This window comes from Thalassophryne amazonica, chromosome 8 (assembly GCF_902500255.1).
Source record: "Thalassophryne amazonica chromosome 8, fThaAma1.1, whole genome shotgun sequence".
Classification (NCBI taxonomy): domain Eukaryota; kingdom Metazoa; phylum Chordata; class Actinopteri; order Batrachoidiformes; family Batrachoididae; genus Thalassophryne; species Thalassophryne amazonica.
The window spans coordinates 23,507,018-23,532,608 of record NC_047110.1 but is presented as its reverse complement, the minus strand read 5'-3'; the positions used below and the strand labels follow the sequence as shown (position 1 = coordinate 23,532,608).

Here is a 25,591-nt window from a genome sequence, read left to right as displayed (position 1 = left end):
ACTACACACCAGGAGCAGCTAGGGGATTAAGGACCTTCCTCAAACTTTTAAGGGCCTGCTTCCTCATATTGTGGATTGTCATTTCCTGGTACATGGACTTATGTTGTAGCTAAAAACACTTTAAAATTCTTCAGTACTTGATCACAGCATGATACTTATTTTTTTCCTCTGTTTTACATACTATTCACTATTTCCAGTTTTCAAAATGTTTCATCCTCCGCCAACATTAGCTTCCAATAGAGGTGGGCGATACTGAGAATTTTGGTATTGATCCGATACCAAGTAAATACAGCCAGAGTATCCCCGATATCGATACCAATACTTTTTCATATTTAAGCTTCATAGATCCAAAGGATCCAAAAGACCTAGGATAGAATTTTGCCAAACATTGTACGTGACAACAAAATACTTTATTATCACAATCAACATTTTTGTTTAAAAAAAATATATCACTCAACACAACTTAAAACAAAATCTCCTGAGGTAGAGGGCTGACAAACCACAATACAAGGGTGTGCTGCTCCGTGTTGGGTGACACAGCGCAGCGCTGCTCTTACAGACAGAGAATAGACTTTGATGAATCTGCATGCGCAGCAGTCAGTGCGTGCGGGAGAGAAAAAAGCTTGGGTATCGATCTTTTTACATGAGGATCATTCAATATCAATACCAGCGCTGGTATCAATATTATTGATATTAGGATCAATCCGCCCACCTCTAGCTTCCAATTCCACAAAATCTTACCTTGGAAAAAATTTTCAAGGTCAAAGTCCTGTTAGAAGTGACTTTTCATAAGCTGCATTTAGTTCATCCACTTGCACTTTTTTTGTGGTGTAGTCAGGGTTTTTTTTTTCAACTTTTTTGGTTTCTGAATTCCTTTTCAGTTCATTTTCACAGAACATTGGTTATCTCTGCTATGCACAATTTGACACTGCTTTTTGGTACTTGGTTTCTGACTGATAACTGGAAGACAGACAAACAGGCATAAAATTGGAACCTCCATCCAATTTTGTTGTTGTAGGTGTAAATCCATAACAGAAAAATGACAGTGATTGAGACACTTTTTTACTGAGATATTGTGCAAAATAGGCACCAAAATGGCTTTTCAATATTAAATTCAAATGTCCACAAAATACACAATCTGGATCAGATTTGGATCAAACTTTGTCAGGTGATAGTCAGTGTTGGTCTCGGGGCATGATTTAGATATAATTTAAAATACACATTAAATGGGGGTTTTCAATGTTAAATTTAAATAGCCACAAAATCTGTAATCCAGACCAGATCCGGATCAAACTTTGTCAGTTGATAAGGGATACATCCTACATAATGCTTCAAATATGAAAGGAATTTGATCTTTTTTTGGCAGAGTTATGAATATTTAAAAATTTGTTCAATGTTAAAGGATAGGTATTTTTCCAATTTTCCTATTTCCATTTCCTAGTTTTCATAATATATGAATTGTGGGCTCTAGGCTGTTCACAAACAAACAAACACACAAAGGCGACAACATAACCTCCACGGAGGTAATTAGTCAGATTGAGTGTTAAAGTAAATACGTGTCACTGATGTTGCTTCACTCACTAATAGTTAGACTCAAATATTTTCAGCCTCGTAAAATAATCATTTATGGTTGAACTGATCCCCATTCTATGGTGGTCTATAGGGGTCACTTTCAAACTTTCAAATTAAGGCAACACCAGTAAAAAGAAAACACATACAAATACACAACCCCCCCCCCCCCCCACCACCACACCTGCATCAGTTCTACAACAAGTAGACAAACACAGACAATGCAAACAAATATCACATGCAGCAGCACATGCTTTAGTATAATTTGATAAAGTGCTGCAAATTCAAAAATACTGTCAAACATAAAAATGTTTCACAATTCAACGAAAATAGTAACAACACAACTAAGTACCAACAACAGAAACAGGCATTTCTTCCTAAAGGACTTTAATTGACGGACTGTTCAGTGCATCGCAGCGCTCCACTCTTCATCTCTACCTGGTTAGCAGAGCTCAGCAAGTTGACGTATTTCCTTTTATTCTTTTATTTGCAATGCACTGAAGAGTCCAGTAGAAGTCAGTTAAAGTCCTCCAAGCAGAAGCTTCTGTTTATGTTGTGACTACTTCTACTGTACGGTGGAACTTTGAAAAGCGTTTCTGTGTTTATGCATCTCTCCGCATCAGCTACAGTTGTCTTCATTTGGAAGTGTTGTGGCCCTTATGGCCACCGTATCATCCTGAAGTCTTCCTGTACTTGCTACGGTGCAGACATGGAAGTGTCCACGTGGACTTTGTGTGGTGCTAAGCTCATTGACAGAGCTTCTGTCTCTATTGTTGTGTCTCTGCCGTGTCCATGTGTGCACAAGTGGCACTGACAGCTGCAACAAGACAACATTTGGGCCTGTGCATGTCCTGCTGTATGAATGTGTCCAGTCATTGTGCAGGTGCAGGCTATATTCTGAATATTATACATGCCAGCCCCCCCCCCCCCCCCATCTCTGCCCTCTTTCTTTACCATTTACTGTCTGTGAGTCTATGAAGTCACAGAGTCACTGCTGCCAAACGCTTTTGCTCACACTTTCACCACGCTGAGCCTTTGTTTTTTTTACTGGTGACTCAGTGTTCTGCTCACATTTGCTATTTTCAAGCGGGCGAAAAAGGTAGCTCTTCTTTCCAGCACTTGTGAGTCTTAAACATTTGTCAGATCCCTTTCAAAAGTGGGTGCAAAGATCAACGTCTACAACCAAATATCACATCAGAGAACAGAGGCAAGAGAGTGAGCTGGAAAAAGAAAAATATGCAGTGGGGGGAGGAGACTAGCATGAATTACATTTTATGGTTGTTTGTTCTATATATTTGCATGTTAAGGTGGAAGACCTGCTCTGCATTGTGAACATGATAACGTACTAATAACACACAGCGAACACTTCATACTTACACCATAGGTAGACCCTGAGACATAGATGAGCTGATTAGATTTAAGGGTTAGAAACAACCAAGAATAATTCCATAGGCATTTTCATAACATAAAAACTAAAAAGCCTTTATTATGATGATGGCTGAAGCCATCATAAACTTAAAAAAAAAAAACAAAAAAAAAAAAAACTCCATGTTTTGGCATCAAACCTTCATAAGGGAGTAAAAATTATTTACTTTCACCTACTTTTACACAAAAGTACCCCTGAGCTGCACTAATGAAATTTACTTACCACATTTTGTGGATCACAATTAATCCTGATGTGACCTGTTTGTTTGTTTGTTGGTTTTTTTTTAAAAAACATGTTTAAAACTTTCCTGTTTGCTCACAGTGTTCTACAGTGCTGCTTGTACCACAGATTACACCCAATTTCAGGCCCTGATTGGGTATATGGTTGTTTTTTGTTGCTGGTTTTGCAACAAAATTGTAGACAATCCGAGAGTAGCAATGGAAGACCATCCTTATCTTGACAAAGCTCAAGCACTCACGAACGTGGATTTTATTGAATTTGTCCACAAAATTCAAGGGAAATAAATATTTTGTGGGTATAGAAGGCTCATATACTTTACTTCAACTCATGGAAAGTTGCGTCAAAAAGCAGTGTTGCATTTATTTATTTTTTTATTGTGGATACTTCCAATGCTTGGATCAGGGTCACCTTACAGGCTCTGATGTCCCGGGCTATTACATCCAGCCAATGGATGTAGGGGAGCCTCTGGGTTACCTCCAGCTGACTTGCTGGGGGTCAAAGTCCAGAATGGCCCATGTTGGATGTTCCATGAGCAAGCGGATGATATGCCCATAACATCACACATGCTGCAGTGCTGCATGCTGGGATGCGATGTTGGGTCTGTTCTCTCAGAGCCTGGTCAGTTATGTGTTGGGACCTGGTAATGCCTTCAATCCTCCAGAGGGCTCTCGTGTCAAAGCCATCAAGTCTGGCTGCCAGGGTGTTGCTCAGTGGTCAGGCTTCTGAGCCATACAAGAGAACGGAGAGAACGGAGGCATTGTAGACCTGGAGTTTGGTGCCCCAAGAGATGTGTAATCTGGTTTCTGTGGTTGGCTCCATGTGCCCTGAGTGCAAGAGGATTAACTAACAAACTATACTTCTACACAATGAGGATAAATTATTTCCCTCTAACAACTATTACTTAAGACTGGATGGAAAACTATTACTTGAGAACGCTTCATGATAAAGACATACACAATTTGTATGCATGATTCACAGTGTACATTGTTTGGACTGGAAGCATGCTCTGGTGTTGCGCCTCATTACAACTAGTCCATTCCTTCTTGAAAATAACCATCTATCTTCTACAGCCAGGCCCTTTGTGGACATTCCTTTGGGCTTTTCCAGCTGCTGGGGTCCTCATCACTGAGGCACCTAGAAGAGAAACATGCCAAATGTTAACATTGTTCTACAGTTTCCATCATAATGAAAGTGACAGTCCTCATCTGAGTTTCCCTAAATAACCACTAGTTTGACACAAAGTTATTCCAGTGGTACGCTGAAGAAACCAAGTATGTAAGACATCTATTTACCTGCTTAGATTACTGGCGAGTGTCCAAGTCTCACAACCATATGTAGAGTAAGAAAGGAAGCACCAGGATCCAAAAGACTTGGACCTTCTGACTCTGTCCACTGAATTCATAACTCTGTATGCTCTTTCTGGGCTTCTCTTGACATCAAAAGGCAGAAAAAGCAGAGACATGAATGAATCTACCTACAAGTTTCACACTTTCCTCACGCAGAGATACATTTCTGATGGCTGAGTCTAGGAAGTTGTTAAATGCCTGAATCTTAATCTTGATCCAAGACAACTGTGCAATAAATCTCGACACTCTGATCCCTCACTCAGCTTGTCAGGTGCTGAAATCAGAGGATCCATTGATTCTGCAAAGATCACAGCAACGTCTGGAGTCAAGGTCAATAAAAAGTTCCTTGTTTACGTAATTCCACCCCACACTGAGTCCACTTAACCACTGAACAGTGTAGGAGCCAGAAGCCATCCGTGTCAAACACCAGTATTCACTGGGAATAGTCCTGCCCACACACAGTACAGAACTCAGAGTACATGTGTACAGTCTGGTCATGATGTCCATCAACTTCTTGGAGAGCCCACAAATCCTCTGTGTGTCCCATGGAACAGCATGTATCAACACAAATGAAAAGTTACTTTTTAGTTGCTTTATACAGTTACTTTATGCAGTTACTTCATTAGCAGCTTTATGCAATTACTTTATTAGAAGCTGCCGAAAACTTGCAACTAATAAGTAATGTAACTAATAAGGTAACTAGTAATCTAACTTGGTTACTCTTAAGATTGAGCAATCAGCAAAGTAACTAATAAGCAAATTAACTAACAGTTACTTTTCTGAGTACTAAGTCTTAAAAATAACCAAGTTAGATTATGAGTTACTTTATTAATTACATTCAGCAGCTGCTGACAAGTTGTCACTTTTCAAATTTATGTTGGCAACACTGTTTAAGAGTGCAAGAATGGACATCCAGGCTTTAGTAGAGGATTGCACTATAATACATGCACCACTTTTATTTTTGCAAAAAACATGTACTTTTACTGCCGTGCACAAATAAAAGGCTGCAGCAACAACGCTTTGCATCTTCATAATACATGCTCATGTATTTATGAAGTACTTCTGAGCGTGTGCACGGTGTGCGGACTGTTGTTTTGTGTAGGACGTCTCCTCTACGGGGAAGCCAGCTGTCGCTCCGATTACCCAGCATCCTTAAGGTGTCAGGACTGCCATCGGGAGGGCGTGTGGAGTGGATGAATGGAGGGAAGAGAGGGCGCAGATAGGAGAGGAAACGGAATAACTGGTTCTGCAGATATCTGGAACGTGTTCAGACGGGTCAGCAAGAGCTGCAGAGTGTGAACGCAGCTCAGGGGATTCCAGCGCCAACTCTGCCGTCCAATGAAATGGCTTCTCGGTACTTGCTGAAATGCTGCATGTTCTGCAAAAGAGAACAAGCGTGAAGCCAGTTCTACAGAATTATTTACATAGGTGTTCCATTGAAGTTTATTTTTGCCAACTGTTTGTTCATCTTATTATTATTATTAAAAAACACTTCTTAGTACACAAGCCTTTGAGAGCTTGTGGTTACAATCAGCACTAATTGTACCCTGAGAGAAAAATTCACTGGTTTCCAAGAGAGACTTATTTGGTTGATAAAAGACATGAATAAATGATCACACATGTCCAGTGTTTGCTTTTTTCTTCATTGTTCTCAATTAGCCTCAAATTGTAGAATCAAAGCAGCATTTGTGTACAACTTAGCTGCAATGTTCAGGCTCCTTCATGGTTCGTAGTATGAGAAAGTGTTCTGTGTTTCGGTGCTCATCTCATTATCCAATTCAGTTTTTTCTTTCTGTAATTGGTAGCACCTCCTGTTCAATTAAAACCTCTCATCCCTTCTCAATTTGGGGGCTCTTGCAGGGCAGTCTTCACTGAAACCTGGAATCTTCAAAGCACTCAACGTAACTTCTTTCATGTTGCTCTTTGCATTGATGATTTGTGTTCTGGCACCCTGCTCTTTCTTGTGTGTATTTGTGTGTGTGTGTGTGAAATCATTACTAGGCTGAGATGGTTAACTGGTCAAAACCAGGAGGAACGTCACTTTAATCCACAAGGAACAGATCCAGGTGCATCTGATTAGTATTTATTTTCTTGTTTTTATTGACTGTCCCTAAAGTCTGCACTGTCTTTGGAAAAAAGGCTTTTAATTTTGCAGCACCTTCTGCATAGAATCAGCTTCAGAATCAATCAATCAATCAATCAACTTTTTTCTTATATAGCGCCAAATCACAACAAACAGTTGCCCCAAGGCGCTCCATATTGCAAGGCAAGGCCATACAATAATTATGAAAAACCCCAACGGTCAAAACGACCCCCTATGAGCAAGCACTTGGCCACAGTGGGAAGGAAAAACTCCCTTTTAACAGGAAGAAACCTCCAGCAGAACCAGGCTCAGGGAGGGGCAGTCTTCTGCTGAGACTGGTTGGGGCTGAGGGAAAGAACCAGAATGAATTACAGTTGAAGGAGTTGGTCTCATTTTATTCATTTAAAGGTTTTTTTAAAGGACCTTGCAGAAAGGCAGTCTGTCTGTCACTGTTTTTAAATTGATTTAGGTCCCATGTTTTTATGATGACGTTGTTTGATTATGTTGAGTGAAAGTGTGTCTATGTATTTATTTGTATGCGTTTTTGTATTTATTTGTAACCATGTTGCTGCCACTTGCCAGGACACTCTTGTAAAAGAGATTTTTGGTCTCAGTGAGTTTTTAATCCTGGTTAAATAAAGGTTTGATGATGATGATGATTTATTTTCTTGGTATATCAGCTCAAATGGGCAGAATCATCATTTCAAACCAGTCACATTTCATCCTTAACCTGCTGCTAGGCACAAAGAGTATTTTGTTTGGATTGACTTTGCAGGTTTTCACAAGATAGGGTGCTACTCTGGCTCTGAGAACAATCGGGTCCATACCCAACTTTTATGCGTTTTTTGATTATTATTTACATTTGAATAAATGGGCCATTTCTGATATTTCAGCCTTTATAATTCGTTGTTACGCAGGCTTTAAAATTTCTTCACAAAGATGGATGTCACCATAGTTTGGTCCTTCTCTGAAATCAGATAAATTTGAAAAAAGGTTCTCAAACGTTTTAAAGAATTGTTTAACATTTAGAGCTCAGTGCCTTTTTCACATTTTTGCCTGTGTATGTCAATAAATATGCCTCTGGTGGACCTTAAAAGGTTTACAGGAGATAGGTTGGTGTCATTGTTTAATCTTTTGAGATCACGCAAATTGGAGTTCACACCTAGGTTCCAGTTGATTTAAATTATCCTTTTACCATTAAGAGATAGATCTATTTTTTTCACAGTTTGTCATCTTTGTGCATGCATGCATATGGCTTCGATCACAGACAAACCGGGAAGAGCCATTTGGTATGCTTATATACAGTGAGGAAAATAAGTATTTGAACACCCTGTGATTTTGCAAGTTCTCCCACTTAGAAATCATGGAGGGGTCTGAAATTTTCATCTTAGGTGCATGTTCACTGTGAGAGACATAATGTAAAAAAAAAAAAAAAAATCCACATATCACAATGCATGATTTTTTAATAACTTATTTGTATGTTACTGCTGCAAATAAGTATTTGAACACCTGTGAAAATCAATGTTAATATTTGCTACAGTAGCCTTTGTTTGCAATTACAGAGGTCAAACGTTTCCTGTAGTTTTCACCAGGTTTGCACACACTGCAGCAGGGATTTTGGTCCACTCCTCCATACAGATCTTCTCTAGATCTTTCAGGTTTGGAGTTTCAGCTCCCTCCAAAGAGTTTCTATTGAGTTCAGGTCTGGAGACTGGCCAGGCCTCTCCAGGACCTTGAAATGCTTCTTGGCTGTGTGTTTGGGGTCACTGTCATGCTGGAAGACCCAGCCATGACCCATCTTCAATGCTCTTACTGAGGGAAGGAGGTTGTTTGCCAACATTTTGCAATACATGACCCCACCCATTCTCCCTTCAATACGGTGCAGTTGTCCTGTCCCCTTTGCAGAAGAGCACCCACAAAGTATGATGTTTCCACCCCCATGCTTCACGGTTGGAATGGTTTTCTTGGGGTTGTTCTCATCCTTTAAACATGGTAAGTGGAGTTGATTCCAAAAAGCTCTATTCTGGTCTCATCTGACCACATGACCTTCTCCCATGCCTCCTCTGGATCATCCAGATGGTCACTGATGAACTTCAAATGGGCCTGGACATGTGCTGGCTTGAGCAGGGAGACCTTGCTGCCCTGCAGGATTTTAAACCATGACAGCATCATGTGTTACTAATGTAATCTTTGTGACTGTGGTCCCAGCTCTCTTCAGGTCATTGACCAGGTCTTCCTGTGTAGTTCTGAGGTTTCTCAAAATCATCCTTACCCCACAAACTGAGCTCTTGCATAGAATGCCAGACCGACGGAGATTGACAGTCATCTTGTGTTTCTTCCACTTTCTAATAAATAATCATAACAGTTGTCTTCTACCAAGCTGCTTGCCTGTTGTCCTGTAGTCCATCCCAGCCTTGTGCAGGTCTACAGTTTTGTCCCTGGTGTCCTTAGACAGCTCTTTGGTCTTGGCTATGGTGGACAGGTTGGAGTGTGATTGATTGAGTGTGTGAACAGGTGTCTTTTATACAGGTAAGTTCAAACAGGTGCAATTAATACAGGTAAAGAGTGCAGAATAAGAGGGCTTCTTAAAGAAAAATTAACAGGTCTGTGTGAGCCAGAATTCCTGCTGGTTGGTAGGTGTTCAAATACTTATTTGCAGCAGGAACATACAAATAAATTATTAAAAAATCATACATTGTGATTTCCAGATTTTTTTTTTTGATTCTGTCTCTCACAGTGGACATGCACATAAGATGAAAATTTCAGACCCCTCCATGATTTCTAAGTGGGAGAACTTGCAAAACCACAGGGTGTTCAAATACTTATTTTCCTCACTGTATTTTGGGTCAAGGATGAATGCTGTGAAAACAGAAAGTTGATAGGACTAATACTTTTGGTGAAATGAGTGATTTTAGCTAATCAGTAAACAGCAGATGTTGTGCTGCAATGCACCATGAGAGTTTGGGGTTTTAAATGTTGTTATTGTGGTTCATGTTAGTTTAACATTGTTGTTAGTGTTATTAATTTGTTGTGGTTTTGTAGTTCAATTGGTTCAGTCAGTTTAGTTAATGTCATGTTGCTGTTACCATGTGTGAAAATTGTATTGTCTTTGATGTCTTCCACCACCATCTGTGTTTGTGTATGTGTAAAATTAGAAGCAGAATGCAGAAAAGACAAAAAGCTCTCTGTGTGTGTGCGTGTGTAGAAAACTTTGTGGACAAGCTGTGGAGAGCTGACATGTTTGGTATGTTTATCTATTTTGGGTCAAGGATGAATGCTGACAAAATGGAACATTGATAGGACTAATATTTTTGAAGAAACAATAATAAATAGCATTGCTAATTACACTTGCCATTACAGCACGGGGTGGTAAATCATTTTATATTAAAAACATGTGTGTGCATGCTTGCATGATTTTATTTAGTAAGTTCAATCTAAATTTATAATATAACTGTAAATACGTTAATAAAAATACAAAGATGACACAAAAAATTTCCACTGTGGTTCATTTAAAAATCAAATGACAAAATAGAAGTAATAATAATAATACTGGAATACTGGAAACAGTTGGAAAATGGCAGCATTTCCACTGAGTGATGTAATGCGACTTGTTGTGAAAGTGTAGGAACACGGACCCACAACAGGGGGCGCAATGAACGGACAATGGAGAAGGTAAATAACAAGGTTTACTATTGTGAATCGAGCACAATAAATACAACAATCACAATTTGGGGTCGAATCCGCTGGTGTCGTGTGGGCAGGCTCGAAGGTAGGAGACGTCCGTCTCAGTCGAACCGGAACCACCCAGATCTCCTCCGCCACCGAACCCTGGAAATACTGGAACCGCCAAGTCCCGAATTCCCAGGTGGCCACTGCCTCCGCTCGTCGGATCCGGTACTGCTGGCGGGAGAGAGCAACAACACACAGGTGTGGATGCGACCGCACCCAGTAATGGAGAGGGGAGAAGCCGCCTCCACCTCTTGTCAAAGTACAGCAGGAAGGTGAGTACTTATCCAAGCAATGAAGCTATCAGTAGTCAACAGTCCTGAAAAGGTTTAACAAGTTTAGCTGGTTGTTCAGAATATAAATGCAGAGAATATTACCTCAGTCTTAGGCGATATCTCGGCACTGAGGTGGAGACGCCGTCCTCTGTGCTGAGTGGAACAGCTGTGTCTGGTGATGGGTGACAGCTGTCACCCAGGCTACTCCCATAAGGCGGCAGCGCCCTCTGGTGCCTGGAGCCCGCACTCCAGGCAGGGCGCCCTCTGGTGGTGGTGGGCCAGCAGTACCTCCTCTTCAGCGGCCCACACAACAGGACCCCCCCCTCAACGGGCGCCTCCTGGCGCACGACCGGGCTTGTCCGGATGGCGACGGTAGAAGTCGGCCAGGAGGGCCGGGTCCAGGATGAAACCCTTCTTCACCCAGGAGCGCTCCTCGGGTCCGTACCCCTCCCAGTCCACCAGATACTGAAAACCCCGGCCCATCCGACGGACATCAAGGAGCCGGCGGACAGTCCAAGCCGGTGCTCCGTCGATGATCCGGGCAGGAGGCGGCGCCGGACCCGGGGTGCAGAGGGGTGAGGTGTGAAGGGGCTTGATCCGGGAAACATGAAAAACTGGATGGATCCGCAGTGAGGCCGGAAGCTGGAGCCTCACTGCGGCGGGGTTGATGACCTTGAGGATCTTATAAGGTCCGATGTACCGTTCTTGGAGTTTTGGTGAGTCAACCTGTAGAGGAATGTCCTTGGTGGACAACCAGACCTCCTGCCCAGGACGATACTTGGGGGCCGGGGCTCGCCGCCGGTCTGCATGTTTCTTCGCCCTCGTCCGGGCCTGCAACAGGGCAGAGCGGGCGGCACGCCACACCCGACGGCACTTCCGTAGGTGAGCCTGGACCGAGGGCACACCGACCTCTCCCTCAACCACCGGAAACAAGGGGGGCTGATACCCCAAGCACACCTCAAACGGGGAGAGGCCGGTGGCTGATGACACTTGGCTGTTGTGGGTGTACTCGATCCAGGCCAGGTGGGTACTCCAGGCCGTCGGGTGCGCGGCTGTCACACAGCGAAGTGTCTGCTCCAGTTCCTGATTCGCCCGCTCTGCCTGCCCGTTGGTCTGGGGGTGGTACCCAGACGAGAGGCTGACCGTGGCCCCCAGTTCCCGGCAGAAGCTCCTCCAGACATGTGAGGTGAACTGGGGACCGCGATCGGAGACGATGTCTGATGGTATGCCATGCAGACGGACGACGTGGTGGACCAGGAGGTCCGCTGTCTCCTGGGCCGTTGGGAGCTTCGGGAGGGCCACGAAGTGGGCCGCCTTGGAGAAACGGTCCACTATCGTGAAGACGACGGTGTTTCCCTGGGACGGCGGGAGACCCGTGACGAAGTCCAGACCGATGTGGGACCAGGGGCGATGAGGCACGGGCAGTGGCTGTAGCTGCCCTGAGGTCCTTCTGTGGTCGGCCTTGCCCCTGGCGCAGGTGGTACAGGCCTGGACGTAGTCCCGGACGTCGGCCTCCAGGGATGCCCACCAGAAGCGTTGCCGGACAACTGTCACGGTCCTACGCACCCCTGGGTGACAGGAGAGCTTCGAACCGTGACAGAAGTCCAGGACTAGCCTCTGGTGGGACGTATAGTCTGTTCTTCGGTCCGTTTCTGGGGTCCGGGACACGGGTCAGGGCCTCCCGGACGGTCTTCTCCACGTCCCAGGTGAGGGCGGCCACGATAGCGGACTCCGGGATGATGGGATCCGGGGGATCCGACGGTTCCGTTTTGACTTCATCTTCGTGCACCCGGGACAATGCATCCGACCTCTGATTCTTGGTCCCGGGACAGTAGGTAATCCGGAAGTCAAAACGGCCAAAGAACAGTGACCAGCGGGCTTGCCTGGGGTTCAGCCGCTTGGCGGTCCTGATATACTCCAAGTTCCAATGGTCAGTGAAAACCGTGAATGGCACGGCTGTTCCCTCCAACAGATGTCTCCACTCTTCAAGGGCCTCTTTCACAGCAAGGAGTTCCCGATTGCCGACGTCATAGTTCCGTTCAGCGGGGGTCAACCTGCGAGAAAAATAGGCACACGGGTGAAGGACCTTATCGGTCTTCCCGCTCTGGGAGAGCACCGCTCCTATCCCTGAGTCCGAGGCATCCACTTCAACCACTAACTGGCGGCTAGGATCGGGCTGCACCAGAACTGGTGCAGACGAGAAGCGCCGTTTCAACTCCTTGAACGCGGCTTCGCACCGATCCGACCAGGTGAAGGGGACTTTTGGTGAGGTCAGGGCTGTCAGGGGGCTAACTACCTGACTATAGCCCTTAATGAACCTCCTGTAGAAATTAGCAAAACTGAGGAACTGTTGCAGCTTCCTACGGCTTGTAGGTTGGGGCCAATCTCTCACCGCCGCAACCTTGGCCGGATCAGGGGCGACGGAGTTAGAGGAGATGATGAACCCCAGGAAGGACAAAGAAGTGCGGTGGAATTCACACTTCTCGCCCTTCACAAACAGGCGGTTCTCCAACAACCGCTGCAGAACCTGACGGACATGCCGGACATGAGTCTCAGGATCCGGGGAAAAGATGAGTATATCGTCCAGATACACGAAGACGAACCGGTGCAGGAAGTCCCGCAGGACATCATTTACCAACGCTTGGAAGGTCGCGGGAGCATTAGTGAGACCGAACGGCATGACCAGGTACTCAAAATGGCCCAACGGGGTGTTAAATGCCGTCTTCCATTCGTCTCCCTTCCGGATCCGAACCAAATGATACGCATTCCTAAGATCAAGTTTGGTGAAGATATTGGCTCCATGCAAGGGGGTGAACACTGAATCCAACAGGGGCAATGGGTATCGATTGCGAACCGTGATTTCGTTCAACCCCCTATAATCAATGCATGGACGAAGCCCGCCATCCTTTTTACCCACAAAAAAGAAACCAGCACCCATCGGAGAGGTGGAATTCCGGATCAACCCGGCAGCTAATGAGTCCCGGATGTAGGTCTCCATTGATTCACGCTCCGGCCGTGAGAGGTTGTACAGCCTACTGGACGGGAACTCACTGCCTGGAACCAAATCAATGGCACACTCATACGGGCGGTGGGGAGGAAGCGTGAGAGCCAGATCCTTGCTGAACACGTCAGCGAGGTCATGGTACTCCGCCGGCACCGCCTTCAGATTGGGCGGGACTCGGACCTCCTCCTTAGCTTGGGAGCCGGGAGGAACCGAGGAACCTAGACACTCCCGATGGCAGGTTTCGCTCCACTGAACCACTACCCCGGACGGCCAATCGATCCGGGGATTGTGCTTTAGCATCCATGGAAACCCCAAAACCACACGGGAGGTGGCCTGAGTCACAAAGAACTCGATCACCTCCCGGTGGTTACCTGACACCACCAGAGTTACTGGAGGTGTCTTATGCGTGATTGGTGGGAGTAGGGAGCCATCTAGTGCCTGAACCTGCACAGGCGAGGTAAGAGCCACCAGAGGGAGCCCTATCTCCCTGGCCCATCTACTGTCAAGCAGATTCCCCTCAGAGCCCGTGTCCACCAGTGCTGGGGCCTTCAGGGTTGAATCCTCAAACAGGATCGTGACTGGGAGTCGTGTAGCAATGTGGGTGTGTCCCACGTGAATGTTTTGGCCCACCCCTGGCCCAGTCTCTAGGGGCGGGCGTTTTGCGTTTGACCGCTCGGGGCAGTCTCTCACATGGTGCTCTATTGAACCACAAACAAGACACGCTCCGTGGGTCCATCTCCTCTGTGCATCTGGTGCCCTAAATGTTGCCCTACTCGTGTCCCTAGCTTCGTCAGTAGGGGGAGCTGTGACCCCACGGAGCGCAGGGGCTGTGGAGCGTGGGGAAGGCGGAGCTCGATCGGAACCGGAAGGGAGAGGGACGACGCGTGCCTGGCCACGCCCTTCGCCTCGTTCCCGACGGCGTTCTTCTAACCGGTTGTCGAGTCGTATGACCAGATCGATGAGCCCGTCTAAGTCCCGCGGTTCGTCCTTCGCCACCAGGTGCTCTTTTAGGACCAATGACAGTCCGTTTACAAAGGCGGCGCGGAGGGCAGTGCTATTCCAGCCGGATCTCGCCGCCGCGATGCGGAAGGCGACTGCATAGGCAGCTGCGCTCCGACGCCCCTGTCTCATTGACAGTAGCGCGGTTGAAGCGGACTCTCCTCTGTTGGGATGGTCGAACACCGTTCTGAGCTCCCGTACAAACCCAACGTATGTATGAAGGAGCCGTGAGTTCTGCTCCCAGAGCGCTGTAGCCCAAGCGCGTGCCTCCCCGCGAAGCAGATTTATTACATAAGCTACTTTGCTAGCATCAGTCGCGTACATCACGGGACGCTGTGCGAAGACGAGCGAACACTGCATCAGAAAATCCGCGCACGTCTCCACACAGCCTCCGTACGGTTCTGGAGGGCTTATGTATGCTTCTGGGGACGGAGGAAGGGACCGTTGAACGACCAGTGGAACGTCACTTTCACGCGCAGGGTCCTCGGGAGGGAGAGCCGCAGCGGCGCCCGAAGGGCGCGCCTCCACTTGTGCGGCGAGAGCCTCCACCCTGCGGTTTAGGAGAACGTGCTGCTCGGTCATTAAATCGATCCGAGAGGTGAAAGCGGTGAGGATCCGCTGCAACTCACCGATTACCCCTCCCGAAGCCGCCGACGCGCCTTGGTCTTCCATTGGCCGTTCAACAGCCGGTTGACGCCCCTCGGGGTCCATGACGCTGGCCGAGATATCCTGTTGTGAAAGTGTAGGAACACGGACCCACAACAGGGGGCGCAATGAACGGACAATGGAGAAGGTAAATAACAAGGTTTACTATTGTGAATCGAGCACAATAAATACAACAATCACAATTTGGGGTCGAATCCGCTGGTGTCGTGTGGGCAGGCTCGAAGGTAGGAGACGTCCGTCTCAGTCGAACCGGAACCACCCAGATCTCCTCTGCCACCGAACCCTGGACATACTGGAACCGCCAAGTCCCGAATTCCCAGGTGGCCACTGCCTCCGCTCGTCGGATCCGGTACTGCTGGCGGGAGAGAGCAACAACACACAGGTGTGGATGCGACCGCACCCAGTAACGGAGAGGGGAGAAGCCGCCTCCACCTCTTGTCAAAGTACAGCAGGAAGGTGAGTACTTATCCAAGCAATGAAGCTATCAGTAGTCAACAGTCCTGAAAAGGTTTAACAAGTTTAGCTGGTTGTTCAGAATATAAATGCAGAGAATATTACCTCAGTCTTAGGCGATATCTCGGCACTGAGGTGGAGACGCCGTCCTCCTGATATACCTCTGTGCTGAGTGGAACAGCTGTGTCTGGTGATGGGTGACAACTGTCACCCAGGCTACTCCCATAAGGCGGCAGCGCCCTCTGGTGCCTGGAGCCCGCACTCCAGGCAGGGCGCCCTCTGGTGGTGGTGGGCCAGCAGTACCTCCTCTTCAGCGGCCCACACAACACGACTCCTGGGTTTTGTCCTCTCACCTTAACGGTGATTCCAATAGTTGCGCCAATGGATGTGTAAGTCCTGCAAAATATTGGCATTTCATCATTTTAATTCAATATTCTTGTAACATCATATTTTATAAGGTTACAGAAGATCTTAGGCTCCCCCAGCACCCAAATGCACTACACCATGTATTTTAGTACGTCATGTGTCACTTTCCATTTGCCATGTGACCTATAATAGTGGAAAAATTTACAAAATATGTTTTGTTTTCATTTGCCTAAAAAACCCCCCACCTCATGTGAACATAAAAATCTTTTTTGTGATAGTTGAAAGTTTTTTTTTTTTTTCAAAATACACACAATCAGCGTATTTCCAATTTTAAATATGAAGCAATTTCAAGGGTAATGGAAACCCGCCAACCAAAGCAGGATATTCCATACTAATACATCTTTGCAGGCAACTGGTGTCAATATGTGCAGACAAGTTGTGAACTCATTTATGTAAGGAATGTCTGAGTATTTTGTTCTTTAAATTAATACACATTACAGGACATCAGACCTGTTTTTGCTGGCTTAACCATTTAACATTGAGACATTTGTCAATAGAATGCAGTAAATATCAATAATGAGTCTCTTGAGCTGCTCCCTTGTTTTACTTGAGGTCACCAAATCAACATGCACATCCAAGGTGGATCTGCACATTAATTTGGCATGTTTTACACCCAACGGATTTCCTGATGGAACTCCACATTAATGGGCAGGGGTGGGGTTTGAACCAGGAACCTTCCACACTGAAATCAAGCACAATAAACACTTGGCCACTACTCCTGTGTAGAACACAGTAGACATCAATATGGTCTACCAAATGGTCCTTAAAGGTTTAAGGTGCGAATACTTTCCTGTGACGGCGCATATCAAAGCACCTGTTTTGTGCCCGAGCACACCTACCCCATTGTTCGACTGAGATGCTTGCACCGGTTCAAGTATTATTGTGAAGGATGTGAGTGCTGGGCCAGTGAAGATAAGTGAGTGAGCGAGTGCTGGGTATAAAAATGACATGCTGTGCGCTGCTTTGTTCCAGGTGGAAGGTATTGCCGTAGGTACTTGAAAGAAGGACCAGTGGATTCTTTAACAATTTGATTTGATAGTTTTCATATGATGTATGTCACAGATACCTGAGGAAATAGATGTGATGAATGTAATGGGAAAAAAAATACATGTTTGTAGTTGTATCATATCTGTCAAGGTAATATGATGCATCAAACAACAGTGGTGTGAAATTGCAGGGTTTTTTACTTGTTTGGGAAGTCCTGCCACATATTGTATATACAATAAAGAAAAAAATCACACATTCATTATAATAATAATAATAATAATAATAATACAATAACATGCTTTTGGAGGGCAAATATGGGTCATTTTGGGCTACTGGGTATGGACGGCGGGACTTAGAAAACGCATTCCGCACGACAACTGCATGTTATTTGCATTATTATCACTTACTGAGATACACAACACGTGGAATCACATTAACAATATTTAATGTCATTTCAAAACGCACGACACCCAGCAAACAAGGACATAAAAAGTTGGCTCACTTTAACTTTTGTCGTGTTGGCTGATACTGCACTGCTCTCCAAATTCACCAGGGCGTCTTCATCAAGCTGGCTGCTTTGGCTGCTGTTCATTGTCGGACTATCCATAATAAAATCATCCGGAATACCCATATTGGGACCAACACACACTTCTCGCCTTTTCATGATATCGTCTGCGGACAGTTCTTGGGTTGTGCATGATATGACGACATCACTTTATGCAGGCAGGTATGGACAGGCAGTGTAAATGTAAATCTATGCTACCGGCCCAGCAACGCCTCAGTAAGTGATAATAATAATATTTATAGGGCTTTCCTAAGAATCAATGCATTATACAAAAGAGACTCCAATAATAAAAGACAATACACATAAATCCCAAATTAAGGAACTGATTAAAAAGAATACATAAAATAAAATAAAATCTGCTCAAAATTTTATTGTACTGTTTCCAAATCTATGGGTCAGCAATCTGCATTCATCCAGCATGTTGTCCAACACACCCTTATTTGTCCATCCTGCTTATTTTTGGAATTTAAAAGTCCTTATGGCACACGCCACAAGCTGAGGGCTTCCTGCAAAAAGCCACAGATCACTTCTCCATCTGTGTCCCTCTGATGTTTGCTGTTGTCCAAACTGCTTCAACTAACATCCAATATGTTGCCCATTCCATGTTTATTTGTCCATCGTGTTTAATTTTGGAATTTATACCTCCTTATGTTAAATGATAGCACACACTCAGGTGTGCACGTGTGCTACTAAGTTTCTATCTATTATTTACTCACCTCAGGAAAATGCTGTGTTAAAAAAGTGAGTTCCAAACACAGACAAAAGGTGTGACTTATACTCCAGCTCTGCTACCGGAAAATACTGTAATCGCTACTTGCAAAGCTGCTGTGTGTGTGGTGTCTTTGGGTCAGTGCATTTCTTCCACAGAAACACACGGACCCTCTGTTGGGATTTCACACAGGAACCTCTGTTCCATCACAAACATTCACTACATTCAGGTAGGTCCACGCCGGAATAAGTGGGCTACAGAAATGCTTTCCTATTTAAATTTCCACATGTAGTCGGAGCTCAATTCATTGCTGAGATGTGAAAGATTAGGTCACAGTATGATAGTCCATGACTACCATAAAGAAACAGTAGTTTTTGTTTCACTTAACTTTTTTTTTTTTTTTTGCTCTTTTTCAGGTGACGTTCATGAGTTTTAAACTCATCCAGAAGTGAGAAGAGGGTGTCGGAGTTATTTCTGTGAGTTTCCTTTTTGATTTGATTAATAAAATTAATTTCCCACAAATTGGGATGTACCAACAAAGCAGGTCCAGTCCTCCTCTATCAGTGCACATACAACACGTTTGATTTGTCTTCCCGCAACACTAGTTAGTATTCTGTCATGCGCTACCTCAATAGCGGCTTTCAGGTGCTTAAATAAAGGGGTCTTTTAAAGTCTCCGTCAGGCAACACTCCAGCAACCTTCCTACAGTTAGACCTACAGTATGTCTTTTAACAGGCTTTCTGTCTGTGAGCAATAAAGATTATATCTTGACTCAGATCATTCTGTTGGTAACACTAGCCCAAATTAAGCCCATGAGGGTGGAGCTGCCAATGTCGATGGTTTCTGCAGAGGCGAGAGACGTGAAGTGTACAGATGGAAGAGGTTGACGAAAAGAGTGATCTGACCATCTGGCTAATCCCCCCTGTTTAAGAATACTTACCGAGGCCGTCTCTGGTGGCCCGCGAGCTGTGTCACGGGGAGGTCACCAAGTGGCCTGATTGATTCTCACTGGCAACGAGCTCTCAAAGTGGAGCGACTGCTAATCTGCATCCTGCTGGTGTTCGGAATCAATCTGCAGATGTGGCAAGAGTCAGTTTCAAATCCCACGTTACCTTGATCGCCACGCTTTGGAAACTGAGCTGTGGGCCAAGACCTGAGCAGGATCTCTACTGTGACTCATCAGAGTCAGTTGGTGACCGATTTATTTATTTATTCATTTTTATTATTTTTTTTATGTCCTAACACTGGCAGAATCATGAAAACCAAAACAATAACAACAGACCTTAGCAGAATGTTTTACGCCCCTAATTGGGTACCATAGTCTCGTTTGAGGGTGGGCGCTAAAGGGTTAAAATGAAAGGGCATATGACACAATAAATGTACTTCAGAGGACAGCGCCATTATTGCCCAATCACTCGTCTGTGAGTTTTTGGGCAAATTACATGGCAAACAAAGCGAAAATGTAAAGAAAAAGTGACAATGTGGTGGAAAGTGGATGTGTGTTGCGGTTTGGTTATGAGCTGGAGCTCAGACGTGTCGAGGCGGTTGTGCAGGTGTTGATGAGAGCTACTCCGTCAAGGTGTGTAAATCCCGCAGTGGGAACTGAAAAAAAATTCCACTTGTTGTGACTGCTTCTGTGATTACAGCCAAAAACAAAACCGTACACCATCTTTCCATTAGAAGTTATGCTGTTTTCGTGCAGGCTGTCCCCGGAAGTGGTCAGATCTCGCGATATAACGCAGTGGTTCAAATGAGAATGCGCTGCCCCATTGCACTACATTTGAAGAAGGTGTGTGCTGATAGGGGGCAAAGCAGACCCTTTAGAGTATTTTTAATTTCCTTAACTTCATCAGTTAATTCAGACGCTTCAAATCGCTTTCAGCATCTTTCAACATAAAATCACTTTTCAAATCTAATTACACAGCAGTGAGATGATAAGTGGAACCTTCTAACAAAATTACACTCTTTATATGCTGCTGGTCCAGGCAGCAGCAGTTTATGACAGCTTCCTTTCTGTGCTTCAGATGACTGTGGCAAAAAAAGAAGGATGTTGGTTTTTGGATGTTTTGCAAACTCACCCAAAAAAACCAACCCAAAGCGTTGAGCTGATTTTGTTCACGTGAGTGTCAGTCAGACTGCTTGTGGAATATACACACACTGCACTTGTAAAGTCCAAATAGGCGTTTCTCAAATACAACTTTCTTATTTGAAAAAGTTCCAGACGAAATGCTTCAGCAGAATTTCGGCATCACCCCACCTCGATGTGGTGAACTCTGTTGTTACACACGGTGACTGTAATGACAGTCATTTGCAAAGAGTTAGAAAATTGTCCAAACACCAAGCAGTCTTTGGATTGGTTTGTGGTGAGTTAATGAGTTAAGGAGCAAATGAGCCCACTGAGGTTACCTGTTTGACTTGCGCAAACATTTCCCTGATGCAGGCCTGTTTGGTTGATACTCCTCTTTCCACGTGCAGGCCGTACAACAGCGTAAGACAGCATTTCACTCCACCAAGGTTGAAGAATTATTTAAGTTTGCTGATCTGGGATCAGCTGTTACAGGTCATACAGCCAGGTCCATAAGTATTTGGGCAATGACTTTTTTTTTTGTCTGTGCACCACCACTACAGTGTTCTTGTAGCTGTTCTTGTTCTGTAGCTCCTCTGGAAAAGAGCCTTAAATCAGAAGTGCCTGACTCCGTGGTATAACCCACAAACTCGCAGCTTAAAGCAGATAACCCGTAAGCTGGGGAGAGGAAATGGCGTCTCACTAATTTAGAAGATCTTCATTTAGCCTGGAAAAAGAGTCTGTTGCTCTATAAAAAAAAGCCCTCCGTAAAGCTAGGACATCTTACTATTCATCACTAATTGAAGAAAATAAGAACAACCCCAGGTTTCTTTTCAGCACTGTAGCCAGGCTGACAAAGAGTCAGAGCTCTATTGAGCCAAGTATTCCTTTAACTTTAACTAGTAATGACTTCATGACTTTCTTTGCAAATAAAATTTTAACTATTAGAGAAAAAATTATTCATAACCATCCCAAAGACATATCTTTATGTTCGACTGCTTTCAGTAATGCTGGTATTTGGTTATACTCTTTCTCTCCGATTGTTCTGTCTGAGTTACTTTCATTAGTCGCTTCCTCCAAACCATCAACATGTCTATTAGACCCCATTCCTACGAGGCTGCTCAAGGAAGCCCTACTGTTAATTAATGCTTCGATCTTAAATATGATCAGTCTATCTATATTAGTTGGCTATGTACCACAGGCTTTTAAGGTGGCAGTAATTAAACCATTACTTAAAAAGCCATGACCCAGCTATCTTAGCTAATTATAGGCCAATCTCCAACCTTCCTTTTCTCTCAAAAATTCTTGAAAGGGTAGTTGTAAAACAGCTAACTGATCATCTGCAGAGGAATGGTCTATTTGAAGAGTTTCAGTCAGGTTTCAGAATTCATCATAGTACAGAAACAGCATTAGTGAAGGTTACAAATGATCTTCTTATGGCCTCAGACAGTGGACTCATCTCTGTGCTTGTCCTGTTAGACCTCAGTGCAGCTTTTGATACTGTTGACCATAAAATTTTATTACAGAGATTAGAGCATGCCATAGGTATTAAAGGCACTGTGCTGCAGTGGTTTGAATCATATTTATGTAATAGATTACAATTTGTTCATGTAAATGGGGAGTCTTCTTCATGGACTAAGGTTAATTATGGAGTTCCACAAGGTTCTGTGCTAGGACCGATTTTATTCACTTTATACATGCTTCCCTTAGGCAGTATTATTAGAAAGCATTGCTTAAATTTTCATTGTTACGCAGATGATACACAGCTTTATCTATCCATGAAGCCAGAGGACACACACAATTAGTTAAACTGCAGGAATGTCTTTCAGACATAAAGACATGGATGACCTCTAATTTCCTGCTTTTAAATTCAGATAAAACTGAAGTTATTGTACTTGGCCCCACAAATCTTAGAAACATGGTGTCTAACCAGATCCTTACTCTGGATGGCATTACCCTGACCTCCAGTAATACTGTGAGACATCTTGGAGTCATTTTTGATCAGGATATGTCCTTCAATGCGCATATTAAGCAAATATGTAGGACTGCTTTTTTGCATTTGCGCAATATCTTTAAAATTAGAAAGGTCTTGTCTCAGAGTGATGCTGAAAAGCTAATTCATGCATTTATTTCTTCTAGGCTGGACTATTGTAATTAATTATTATCAGGTTGTCCTAAAAGTTCCCTGAAAAGCCTTCAGTTGATTCAAAATGCTGCAGCTAGAGTACTGACAGGGACTAGAAGGAGAGAGCATATTTCACCTATATTGGCCTCTCTTCATTGGCTCTCTGTTAATTCCAGAATAGAATTTAAAATTCTTCTTCTTACTTATAAGGTTTTGAATAATCAGGTCCCATCTTATCTTAGGGACCTCATAGTACCATATCACCCCAATAGAGCGCTTCGCTCTCAGACTGCAGGCTTACTTGTAGTTCCTAGGGTTTGTAAGAGTAGAATGGGAGGCAGAGCCTTCAGCTTTCAGGCTCCTCTCCTCTGGAACCAGCTCCCAATTCGGATTAGGGAGACAGACACCCTCTCTACTTTTAAGATTAAGCTTAAAACTTTCCTTTTTGAAAAAGCATATAGTTAGGGCTGGATCAGGTGACCCTGAACCATCCCTTAGTTATGCTGCTATAGACTTAGACTGCTGGGGGGTTTCCCATGATGCACCCAGTGTTTCTTTTTATTCACCTCTTTTTGCTCTGTATGCACCACTCTGCTTTTAATCATTGGTGATTGATCTCTGCTCTCTTCCACAGCACGTCTTTTTCCTGATTCTCTCCCCTCAGCCCCAACCAGTCCCAGCAGAAGACTGCCCCTCCCTGAGCCTGGTTCTGCTGGAGGTTTCTTCCTGTTAAAAGGGAGTTTTCCTTCCCACTGTCGCCAAGTGCTTGCTCATAGGGGGTCATTTTGACCGTTGGGGTTTTTCTGTAATTATTGTATGGCTTTTGCTTTACAATATAAAGCGCCTTGGGGCGACTGTTGTGATTTGGCGCTATATAAATAAAATTAATTTGATTTGATTTGTAGTGCAGACTTTCAGCTTTAATTCAATGGGTTTAGGAAAACTATCACATTAACCATTTGTATAGACAGTCGATCTGAGAAAAGTAAATTTAAGAACTATTTTAACACAAGTCATCCCATTTCTTGCCATTTTTTAAGACAAGTCAGGGGATGGATACGTGATCATTTTCAAGCCACCGAATATGTCTTAGAATTAATTTATCATTCATTACGGGCCCCTTCACACATAACACGATTGAAGCAGACTAGCGCATGGAGGAATTGCATGTCATTCGTGAAAAATCGGAGCCGCCTCAAACACCTCGTACACCTGTCGCTACAACCATTTGCGCACACAAGCAGCCAAAAGACAGCGAATGCTCTGCGCATGCTCATTCGATCTCCCTCTAGGCATGTGTTGGCCAAATTCCAGGTGTCACACACGAACATCTAACACCGCTTGCTGCACACTTAGAAAAGGCCGGGGCTATTCATGCACCTGGTATGATAGTAGAGAGCAGGTGACCACATTTGACCTGTCTGTGAAAAGTGACTACGTGCCACACGAAAGTGGCGTAACCTAGCAACACACATAGGTGTCACTGTGCAGGAAAGCCCCCCCCCACACACACACAAATGGCGTGTGGAGTGTGTCATCCCCCCCCAGCACAAATAGCTCGTGGAGTGTGCACAATGACTGGATGATCAGTTGAAAAGCTGAATCCCATTTTGATTGACAGCTATAGGAATGTGACAATTTGTTTGCACATTTTTGTGTATTTATGCATTTTTAAATTTATGCCAAAGTGTTTTGCGTGCGCTATAAATCAGTCTGTTTTAAAGGCACACATTAGATATCATTATACAGTGCTACCAAAAAAAAAAAAAACAGCCACAGCCATAGCCAAACAAAATGAGTCAAACTGCAGAAAGACAATAGAAAAGTCAGCTCTCCACAGTTTGTGCGTGATAGAAATTCCACACACACACGTTTGTCTTTTCTGCATTCTGATGTCAACAGGTGCTTTTAATTTGACACACATACAGAGATGGTGGTGGAAGACATCAACAGCACTATATTTTTCACTTATGGTACCGGGAGAATAACATTTAACTCACTCATAGTAAAAACAGCATGACACTAAACCAACAAACCAACTGAACTACAAAACACAATAAATCAACAACACTAACAACACTGTTAAACTAACATGACCACAATAACAACATTTAAAACTCCAAACTCCCATGGTGCATTGTAGCACAATATACATTGTTTACTGGTTAGCTATAATGGCTAATTTCTCCAAAAATATTAGTCCTATCAACTTTACATTTTTGTAGCATTCATCCCTGACCAAAAATACATAAGCACACCAAACGGCAAATGTCAGTTCTCCCTGGTTTCTTCGTGATCAAAGCCATACTCACTCACGCATGCATGCTCACAGAGGCCACTTGGCTATTATAGTATAGATGATGATTACCTCACTAAATGTAGATATACCTTTTAAAATAAATGATTACTAAGTTAGCCACTTACCTGAGCCCCGCCATCATCCACTGGTGCTGCTCCCATTGAGCGATTACAGGCTGACTGCGGTGGAGGGGCCGGGATTCAGCTGGCTCTTGGCTCTGTGCCCCTTTTCGGAAGTTGACCGTAATTGCTGAACACTTCCTTGACCCTAGACACGTCAATTTTCAATGAAATCATTGATAACCATTCTGCATTCACATGAATTATCCACACAAATCCAAAATGGATAGAATGCATTGCATGTGTGCAATAACGGAACTTGTTACACGGCGGGAAAGGCCAACCAAACGATCTGCTACAGCTACACCTCAGCTCAGTACATTGGCGTATGCATGCCCATACACCAACGTGTGCAGTGTGGGTTTGTGTGTTCTGTATTTTGTTGTTTCTCAGTCTGCCTTTGTATCAATTTCTTTGTGTTTGTTCCTGCTTGCATGCATATATGCTTGTTGTGTTCTGCACACTCATGCCTCATCACATCCCATCCAAGGCCCATCTGGTTTGCTTTG

The 25,591-nt window shown here is 44.3% G+C and overlaps 1 protein-coding gene across 1 annotated transcript in view; it reads left to right on the top strand.

The window, feature by feature from the left end:
* Positions 1-25,591, top strand: part of LOC117515355 (transcription factor SOX-6-like) — a 420,160-nt gene that overhangs the window by 41,086 nt on the left and 353,483 nt on the right. Inside the window, exon 2 of the mRNA XM_034175874.1 lies at positions 18,891-18,950. The gene's annotated coding sequence lies outside the window, so the exon portion shown is untranslated. The remainder of the gene's footprint in view (positions 1-18,890; positions 18,951-25,591) is intronic.